Source organism: Lepus europaeus, chromosome 5, assembly GCF_033115175.1.
Source record: "Lepus europaeus isolate LE1 chromosome 5, mLepTim1.pri, whole genome shotgun sequence".
NCBI classification, from domain to species: Eukaryota; Metazoa; Chordata; class Mammalia; order Lagomorpha; family Leporidae; genus Lepus; species Lepus europaeus.
In genome coordinates, this window is record NC_084831.1 from 5,582,200 (window position 1) to 5,592,994 (window position 10,795).

At 48.4% G+C, this 10,795-nt stretch overlaps 1 protein-coding gene across 2 annotated transcripts in view; it reads right to left on the reverse strand.

Moving 5' to 3' along the window:
• The window catches only part of RERE (arginine-glutamic acid dipeptide repeats), a 464,477-nt gene extending 454,011 nt beyond the window's left edge, over positions 1-10,466 (reverse strand). For both annotated transcript variants that reach the window (XM_062190377.1, XM_062190375.1), the window contains exon 1: positions 10,382-10,466. The gene's annotated coding sequence lies outside the window, so the exon portion shown is untranslated. The remainder of the gene's footprint in view (positions 1-10,381) is intronic.
• Positions 10,467-10,795: the final 329 nt, after the last annotated feature.

A 10,795-nucleotide genomic window follows, 5' to 3' on the forward strand; every position in this document is an offset into this window, starting at 1 on the left:
TAAGTTTTTGTTTTTGTTTATCTATTTATTTGAAAGGAAGACAGACTTTAACTCAATCTGGGCCTCCCTTGTGTGTGGCAGGGCCCAAGTACTTGAGCTGGTACATCACCTGCTGCCTCCCAGAATTCACATTACCAGGAAGCTGGAATCGGAAGCAAAAAAGTGGAACTCCAACCCAGGTACTCCAACATGGATGCCGACGTCCCAAGCTGCATCTTAACCACTGCATCAAACATTTGCCCCTCCTAAGCAGTTTTCTACGCAGTTCATTAGACTTGACATAGAACAGAAAGAGGTAGAAAAGATGGTACCTCCAAAAGAGGAGGGGGTTGAAGACGAATGAGGTCAGGCTCCGATCACATCACCTTCCCCTGAGAACCAGCAACTACCCGCCAGTCAACGTAAAGCATGGCTTGAAGATAATTAATCAAGGGGGTAAACACCTTTTAATCTGCCACATCTCTCTGCTTTGAACCTCTACACTAGTTTTAAAACACATCTGCAGGCCAGCGCAGCGGCTCAATAGGCTAATCCTCCACCTAGCGGCGCCGGCACACCAGGTTCTAGTCCCGGTCGGGGCACCGGATTCTGTCCCGGTTGCCCCTCTTCCAGGCCAGCTCTCTGCTATGGCCTGGGAGTGCAGTGGAGGATGGCCCAAGTGCTTGGGCCCTGCACCCCATGGGAGACCAGGAGAAGCACCTGGCTCCTGCCTTCGGATCAGCGCAGTGCGCCGGCCACGCCGGCCATTGGGGGGGTGAACCAACGGTAAAAGGAAGACCTTTCTCTCTGTCTCTCTCTCTCACTGTCCACTCTGCCTGTCAAAAATTTAAAAATAAATAAATAAAAAATAAAAAAACACATCTGCAAATTCCTTGACACTTCCCCCATCCAAGAAGTGGAGCTCCCAAGCAGGCCCTCAGCACAGTGACCCGGGCATGCCCTATTCAGAGGACCTGGGTTTCATCACAGTTCACTCATGCTTCCAGCTTCCTGCTAGTGTGTACCCTGGGAGGCAGCAAGTGATGCCTCAAGTACTTGGATCTCTGACACCAATGTGGGAGACCTGGAATGAGTTCCTGGCTCCTTGCTTCAGCCTGGCCCAGCCCTGGCTATTTCAGATACGTGGAAAATGACACAACAAAGGAAATACCTCTCTCTCTCTTCCTCCCTCTCTCCTCCCCCCCGCCTCTCTTTTATGCATGTGGGGAGTTAACCCACAGAGAGAGGATATTTCACAGGGCCAGTACTGTGGTACAGCGGGTAAAGCTGACAACACTTGCAATACTGGCATGTCATATGAGTGCCAGTTCAAGTCCCGGCTGCTCCAGAAACTGGTTTTGCCACCCATGTGGGAGACCCGGATGGAGTTCCAGGCTCCTGGCTTCAGCCTGGCCCAGCCCCAGCCACTGCAGTGACCTAGGGAGTGAACCAGAGGATTGAAGATCTGGCTCTTTCTCTGCCTCTCCCTTTCTCTCTCTCTGTAATTTTGCCTTTCAACTAAATAAATAAATCTTTTAAAAGAAAAAAGCAGAACCTAATCTCTTTGGGCATGGATTAGATTTAGTGACTTGCTTCTAACTAACTCAATATGGAGGAAGTAATGGTTTTTGACTTCCAAAACTAGGTCATAACAAGCACACAGGCTCCTTCCTTGCTTCCTCTCTCTGATCACCTGTTCTGGGAGAAAGCAAATGTCATGTCGTGAAGAGGCCCATGTGGCAAACCACTGGGGCTTCCTGCCCACAACCATTCGACTGAACCACACTGGAAGCAAACCCAACACCCAGCCAGATGACTGCAGCCTCAGAGGGGCCTAAGCCAGAGCCATCAGCGAGGCCACAGAGACTGCGAGAGCGTTTGCTGCACTGTCACTAAGGCTTCAGGCAATCTGTCATTCAGCAACAGATTACACAGCCCTGTAGTATTTTGCTTCTTTATCTTTTAACAGTTACCTGTAGCCAATGGCCAAAACAACAAGTTATCTCTAGAAAGCTGTTCTCTTCATCTTTTCATACCTGTGAGGCTTACCCAATGAACTGCAGTGTTAAGCTCTTGTTTTTGTTTATTATTTGTTGAAAGATTCTTGCCAGTGCTTATACAATTGACTACAGTAGCCCAAAAATTAAGTGATTAAATCTTGAATGAACATAATAGCATAAAAAAGAAAAACATTGATTTGACTGGTCTGATTGAGATATGGAAGGAGAGATGATGAAGGCAAAAACCCAATGTAACTCCAGAATGGCCTGTGTGCAAGGTGGAGAAGAAATCATGTCACACCCTGACAAGTACTGGTTTGCAAAAGCTGCCTAAAGAAAACTAGTACAGGAGCCTGTGTTGTGGTGTAATGGCCTAAGCAGCCACCTGCAGCACCAGCACCTCATCTGGGCGCCAGTTCAAGTCCTGGCTGTTCTACTTCCAATCCAGCTCCCTGTTAATGCACCTGGGAAAGCAGCAGAAGACAGCCCAGTCCTTAGGCCCCTGCACCCACATGGGAGACCTGGAAGACGCTCCTGTTCCTGGATTCAGCCTGGCCCAGCTCTGGCCATTGCAGCCATCTGGGGAATCAAAGATCTATCCTTTCTCTCTGTCTCTCCCTTTCTCCCTAACTCTTCCTTTCAAATAAATAAAATTAATCTTAAAAAAAAAGGAGAAGAAAACTAGTACAGACAGGGCCAGAGCTGTGGCACAGCAAGTAAAAGTCACCACTTGAGGTGCCAGCATCCCATATGACCACCGGTTCGAGTCCCGGCTGCTCCACTTCTGATCCAGCTCTCTGCTACGGCCTGGGAAAACAGAAGAAGATGACCCAAGTCCTTGGGCCCCTGCACCCGTGTGGGAGACCTAGAAGAAGCCCCTGGCTCCTGGCTTCGGATCGGCCCAGCTCCAGCCGAAGCAGCCTTCTGGAGAGTGAACTAGCAGATGGAAGACCTCTCCATGTGCAACTGACTTTTTTTTTTTTTTTTCTTCAAAGATTTATTTATTTATTTATTTGAAAGTCAGAGTTACACAGAGAGAGAAGGAGAGGCAGAGAGAGGTCTTCCATCCACTGTTTCACTACCCAACTGGCCGCAAGACGATAAAATTATCTCACCTAAAAAGGGGATTATAACTGACTACCAGTTGTGACTATGTAGTTTCTTGAAGCAACGTAAATTGTTAGAATAAGGTGTCAAAAGCAACAACAGTCATGCCAGATGTAAGGGAAGATGAAGATGGGAAAAGCATGATTGAACACAACAGAAGGCCACCTAGCTCAGAAAGTCCCCATGCCCTCAACTCCAACTGTCCTTCTATGTGAGCTGAAGTAAAATGGGGCCAGCGCTGTGGTATAGTAGGTTACGCCTCCACCTGCAGCACCAGCATTCCGTATGGGCACCGGTTCAAGTCCCAGATGCTCCTCTTCTGATCCAGCTCTCTGCTATGGCCTGGGAAGGCAGTGGAGGATGGCCCAAGTGCTTGGGCCCCTGAATCCACGTGGGAGATCCAGAAGAAGCTCCTGGCTTCAGATCAGATCAGCTCTGGCCTTTGCAGCCATTTGGGGACTGAACCAATGGATAGAATACCTTTCTCTCTGTCTCCCCAGCTGTCTGTAACTCTGCCTCTTAAATATATTAATAAATCTTTAAGGGGCGGGCACTGTGGCGTAATGGGTAAAGCCACCGCCTGCAGTGCCACACTCAATTTGGGCACTAGTTTTGAGACCCAGCTGCTCCACTTATGATCCAACTCTCTGTTATGGCCTGAAAAAGCAGTAGAAGATGGACCAAGTGTTTGGGCCCCTGCACCTGCATGGGAGACCCGGAAGAAGCTCCTGATTCCTGGCTTCAGATCGGCTCAGCTCCAGCTGTTGTGGCCATTTAGGGAGTGAACCAGTGGATGGAAGACCTTTCTCTCTCTGCTTCTACCTCTGCCTCTCTGTAACTCTGCCTTTCAAGAAAATAAATAAACCTTTAAAAAAATAAATCTTAAAAAGGGAGGAGGGGGAGTTAAGCCATGTGGAGGGCTGGTGGGCAGATTATCAGGTAATCTGACTCCAAACCCTTAACCAACAACGGTGACAACAACCTATGCAAGGAATCCTTAGAACAGGAAACAGAAATGTAAAGACAAAGAAACCAGAGGGAAAACATCTGAATTAGCAAAGGACTAGCCACGGCTGCTCAGAGCTTCTGCCAGAAGGGAACCCCTTCCCCTCCGTAAAATGTTTAAAGTAGCACAGGGTTACGTAACCTGAGCAAACCAGGTAGCAGCCCTGCCTGAGACTGTCACGTCTTCAGTCACACTGGGTGACCCACACAAAACAGGCACACTGGCCCTGAGTTTAATGAGGAGCAGTTTAAACTCACTGAAATGATGTTTCTACACATCAAATGTCTGCTCCTAGCAGTGACCAGAGCCTCCTGGTCCTACGCAAAGCTGCTCTTGAATGGTCCAGCACAGCCAGCTTCTGGCAGGGAGGGAGGCATGCATGCCAGCACGTGCCCAGACTCCCCTGAACTCTGTCCAGCCCACACACACTTTGATGGCCCCAACACTGCACTCCCCGGTTCCTGACCCCTCAAGTAGGAAGGGGGTCAGGAGTCAGACCTCTGGGAGCCTGGGGACAGGTGTGCGTGCCAGTGAACGTGCCCACACGTGCCCTGCTGAGTGCGCGCACACCTGCATGCCCGTTCTGGAGGAGAGGCTCTCCCTGCCGCTTCAGCACCGTCGAGAGACGCTCAACACCAGGTCTGCTCATGAGCTCTCTCACACTGGGCCAGGCCAACAACAGTGTCCTGGAGCACTGTCCCTACTGCTACACACAGCCTGAACAACCAGAGTCCTGGCACTGAAACACTCAACAAACTCTGCCTGCAAGGGAAGCCACAAGGTGCATGGGATGCTAGCTGAGATCCATACCCTTAGCACCCCCAAAACACCAAACCTGAGCCTCTGTTCTCCTGTGAGGTCTGATTCTTAAGGTTCAAATTTTTGTTCCAGTTTTCCCCAATACTCGGGATGACCTGGAAGACTTTCTGTTCCAAAGCCCTTGAAAAACTCACTGGGGAGGCAGGGGGAAGCAGGTGGACATTCGGCACAGCAGTCAAGGTGCCCCTTGGGATGCCTACATCCCATTTAAGAGTCTGAGTCCACCTCAGCTCTAGACTCCAGCTTCCTGCTGATGCTTACCCTGGGAGGCAGCTGTGGCTGAAGTGGTTGGATCCCTGCCGCCTGCATGGGAGACGTGGAATGAGTTTCCAGCTCCCAGGCATTTAGGGAATGACCCAGCAGATGGGAGGTTTCTGGTTTTTGGGTTTTTTTCTCTCTCTCTCAAATAAAATATACTTTAAAAATGTTAAAGGTCATGTGGAGGGGCAGGAATTTAGTCTTGCAGGCAGAGTCTCACATCCCATATCATCAGAGGACCTGGGCTCAACCCCTGGCTCCACTCCAGATTCCAACTTGGGCAGCAGCTGATGGCTCCAGCAGTTGGGATTTTGCCACTCACATGGGAGACTCAAATTGAGTTTTCAACTCCTGGCTTTGGCCTGGCCCAACACTGACTGTTGCAGGCTTTTGGGGAGTAAACCAACAAAGGGGAGCTGTATCTCTACCTCTCAAATAAATAAGTATTAGATATATGTGCTCATGGCTGCTGATATACCGGCAAATTTTACCACTTAAAGACAACTCTATTCTGGCATACAAACAGCTCATTTTACAAAAACAGGAAAAACAAAAACCTCTTATATTAACAGTGCTATCTGGGGAATAGAGTTGTGGCGCAGCGGATAAAGCTGCCGCCTGCAGTGCTGGCATCCCATGTGGGCACCAATTCAAGTCCTGGATGCTCCACTTCCAATCCAGCTCTCTGATATGGCCTGGGAAAACAGAAGATGGCCCAAGTGCTCGGGCCCCTGCACCCACGTCGGAGACCCTAACGAAGCTCCTGCCTCCTGGCTTCGGATTGGCCCAGCTCCTGATGTTGGGGCCATTTGAGAAGTGAACCAGTGGATGGAAGACACCCCCCCTCCCCCGTCTCTGCTTCTCTGTAATTCTGCCTTTCAAATAAAAAAATAAATCTTAAAAAAAAAAAAAAAGAGCTTAGCTAGGGGCCAGCACCGTGGCACACTGGGTTAATCCTCCGCCTGCAGAGCCGGCATTCCATGTGGGCGCCTTTTCTAGTCCCAGTTGCTCCTCTTCCAATCCAGCTCTCTGCTGTGGTCCGGGAAGGCAGTGGAGGATGGCCCAAGTCCCTGGGCCCTGCACCCACATGGGAGACCGGGAGGAAGCTCCTGGCTCCTGGCTTCGGATCAGCGCAGCTCCAGCCATTGCGGCCATTTAGGGAGTGAACCAACGGAAGGAAGACCTCTCTCTCTGTCTCTCTCTCACTGTCTGTAACTCTACCTGTCAAATAAGTAAATAAAAAATCTCTAAAAAAAAAAAAAAAAAGAGCTTAGCTCAATAAATGTTGGATATTAGTATGTTAAAAAAAAAAGGTACATAACATAGGGACACAGATATCTTAACAGTACTTGGCACACCAATAAGTTATACAAGTCACAATTCCAACTAAAATATGAAACTAGTAAGTATTTGCAGTATTCATGCATGCTTATTTGGCCAAATGTTCATTAAAATGGTTTATGCAATCTAAGCAATTTTCTAACATATATTTAAATGCACATTAAATATTTAAATGCACATTTCTCATTTAAATAAGAATCCTAGAACTCTTTTAGACAAGAAACCAATCACAAGTGAACAGGCTCACCAAAATCACACTTAAACAGGATAAGCAAAGCTTCAACTTTGGGATAATTATCAAGATACCAATAATTAACAATCACTTAAATATTATTCAAGAACAATTCCTGGTTGTTTAAAAAAAAAAAAACCTATGATCAAGTAGGGTACAGCATTATCACACACTGATTATGTAAGACAACAGTGCATTGTTTCAGTATGTGGATGTGGATGTAATGAAGTTCACAGTTAGGTTACACTAATGACTCACTTAAACATCTGAATTTTCTGCTATCTTAACCTTCAAATCAACTGCAAAAGTAGCTGCCAAAAGCAGTTAGTAGAAAAGCACACTATTCCCAAAAGAACTTGGTATACACAACTTATTTCACTACTTGAATGTTTTTTTGATTACTGAGATTTGAACAAGATGTTAAAGATTCAAAACTAATTTTAAAGTAATGGGTGCTTACTAAACCCATAATAATATTCAACACACACAGGATTTCAGAAGGGCACAGATCCTATTCATCTGTGTTTTTACAGCACCTGGCATATTTCAGTTCAATATTACATACAATTACTTCAGGATCTGATAATAATTATCATGTTTTATCTTCTTAAATTGTTTTTGATTGACCAGTAAGTCAAAGTTGAAGAAGTTTCTGGTACATTTTATTCCTTGATTTGGATTACCTTTTGCTGTAACTTGTTCTTGGTTACTCTAGCTCCCCTGCAGCACCACACTGGCAGAGAACACACTGGGCTGAGATCACCCAACTCCATGCCCACGGCACATCTGAACTGCTCACATTTCATTGCGAAAGATATACGATTTTAGAGATTACACTTCAAGTCTTGGAAGCAAAATGAGTCAGAAGCCACATTCCTAGGAGCAGCCAGTCTGGAATATAAGTCTATCCCACACCCGGAGTACCAGGTACCACCACCGCAAACCTAACAGTTCATTACTTTAAAACAACCGAGCCAGGTTAGGATATGCGATCAGGAAAACCCCTCTAGGCGTTTATCAGGCAGGTTGTCTCTGAACTGCACCCTGGTTTGGAAGTCTCTGAGCAAGAGCTGGCCCTCTTCCAAGCTCATCTATAGCCACAGTCGCTTCCCATTTCTTTATGTTTTTCATCTAATCCATAAGTCTTCCCATCAGACAACTGTATCTGTTTATATGACTAATGAAAATATTATCACAATCCAGGCCTACACTGCACACAAAGCTGTCCTTTTCTGGTCAGATTTCCTCACCCCCACCCCTGCTCTCCCCGGGTTAAATCCCTGAGCAATACCTCTCTGTCCGGTGCCAGGATTTCACTTTACTAACACTGAAAACTTTCTAAAAGACTGCTAGTGTATGTAGAGTTTCCTGAAATACAAATAAGCCCCATTATTTTGTTTATTATTGTGACACAAACTATATTTTTCATAAAAGATGGAAGAGTAGTAACTCAAAGTAAGCTTTGGAAGGCACAAAGTGTAAATACTTCAGATGAGGGAACAAAGTAATGTCCACACACAGCCAGTGACGGCAGACAACCTCCGTGCACTACGCCCGGCAAAGGCTTGTGTGTTAGCAGCTCAGGAAAAAGGCACTCACAGAAAGGCACTACAACCACGTTTAAAAGAAAATCATTAAGCCTCGGCCGTTAATCCCCTCCCCCATCCTCTTCGTTTGGCTCCTTCAAAGCAATTAACCAGCAGAAGGTGCTATTCCACAGCCCACAGGACCCACACCAACCTCCACCCCAGGGCCAGAGCAGGGTTCACCCCAGGTGGACTCTCAGCCTGTCCCTGACCAGCCAGTGTTCAAAGGAGCTTCTACACTTGCCCCCAAAACAGAAAAAAACAGACTTAACACCTCTACTTACAAAAACAACAAGCACACTGACAGCTCCACAGCCAGCAAACCTGACCATCAAACTGACAGGCCACCAACAGCTCAATATCCACGCCACTTTGCTGAATATTAACCTCAAATACGATTGTTGTAATTCTAACAGACAATTTATCCCTACTGAAAAGACCAGGCTGATCACAGTCACTACAATGAGAGTCCAGCCATCCAACCACTGTCCCTAACTAAGTCAGGCGCAATGAGCACTAGGAAGGCCGCGACATGTAAAGAGCATTTTATCTGTACACACACAAAAAGAAAGAGCAGAAGCCAGGGCTGCAAGGGAAGGGGGGGACGGGGAGGGAGTCTCTGAGCATGCTTATGAGTGTCCTTTAGTTTCCAATGTACTCTTCTGCCTCACAAGGTTGCAAAAAAGACCAGACAGGGGATGGGTGAGAGAAAGCTGAAAAAGAAAAGCACCCTCCCTCCCCCCATCTTCCCTCCTCTCTCCCAAAAAGAGCTGTGTTTGTCTGTGCAAACCTAGTCCCAAATATGGGAGAGAGAGAATGAGTGTGTGTGTGGAAGAACAATGCGCCCTCAGCCTGGTATTGTGTGTGTGTGTGTGCGTGTGTGGGTGCCTCTTTTCCCTTCGACCTCAACAACAACAGAGAGAGCTGGAAGCCAGCTTTCCACCCAGGCTAGGCCGTCAGAATCCAAAGTGGCTTCTAATTTACAGTGGAATTAACTCAGCAAGCACAGCCATGGAAGGAAATATCTACCCACAGATGATTTTATTATTGTACAGATCCATCCTCTCTCCCCTCCCCCACCAGACGGAGACTAAAGAAACCAGTGTACACGAGACAAAAAGGTCTCTTTAAGATGGAAAGCAATTATCCAAGCCGCTTCGAATCTACACGGGGGTGCGCCCATCTCTGCCCCCTGAAAACGTCTGCTTTGTAATGCACCAAGTTCACCCTTCTCCTACTTAGCTTTTTTTGTGCTTAAAATGTTGCTTTGGAGGAAGCTATTTCAGGATTCATACAAAACTACTTTCTAAATGTCCCTTAAAATAGCAACACACACTGAAACACTTAAAGCGCCCAGTTTCTCAAGGACACATTTTGCTTAAATCAGTGTTTGAAGTCTGCAATCCAGAAAAATTGCAAGCAAACCTTGGAAAAGAGACAGAGGGAAATGACAATTCAACAATGAATCATTCTGTTTTCCTTTCAGCAACTTCTCCAGCAAGCAGTTTCAAAGGAACCTGCGATACTTTGCCCTCCCCAACACACACACACACACACACACGGAAAACTCCTTATCTTCTTTCCACAACCCTAAAATACTACGACTACTAATAAACAGAAGCCGCCCTGCTTCCAGGGGCAGAACTAAGACACGAGACCGCATTCCATCCACCGCCAGGGATGCCTGGCTCCCTCGCCTCGTAGAACCATAGACCAAAGAGCCAGAGACTCAGCACACAAAGAGGGAATCTTCCAGCGTGAAAAACGATACTTTAACGAGAGTCCGCCCCCAAGACCCCCCAATCCTCAAACATTCGAGAAATGCACGGCTTCGGCCCCCGCCTGCCTTCGCTCCCGCACTTCAGCCAGCATCGGGTCACATGGGCCAGCTGAGCCTCGGACCAGCAGCCCAGCAGCAGGAGGCCGGGAGGGAGCAGGGGTCAGCAGGCGCAGGGCGGCCACCGGCCCGGCCGGCCCCGGCCCGCCACCTCCCGGCCCCTTCCCCCGGCTCCCCCAGGTGAGGGCACACGACGCGGCCAACTTGGGGACTTACCTTCCCCGGACGCGCTACACCATCCACAGGGAGGTGTCGCGGCCCAGCTCGCGGGGAAAGTGGCGGGCGCGGGGCGGGAGGCCGAGGGGGCCGGCCCGCGGGCTCGGGACGCCGAGGGCGCGCGGCTGCCCTGCCGTGACCTCCGCCGCGACTCGGGCCGAGGCTGCCTCCGTCTGGGGCCGGCAAGTCCTTCAGCGGCGGGAGCCCAGGACCATGTCTGGTTTTGTTTTTCCGAGGGCGAGGGGGGCTCCCTCAGGATGATGGTGATTTTTTTTTTTTTTCCCTCAACTAGGAGAGAAAATGAGGCAGAGACAATGTGGGGAGCGAGAAGGGGGAAGAAGAAGGGGCAGCAGGCGGGGACCGAGGCCCAGCGGGGCGAGCGTCTCGGGGCGTGCGGGAGGAAGAGGAGGCTCC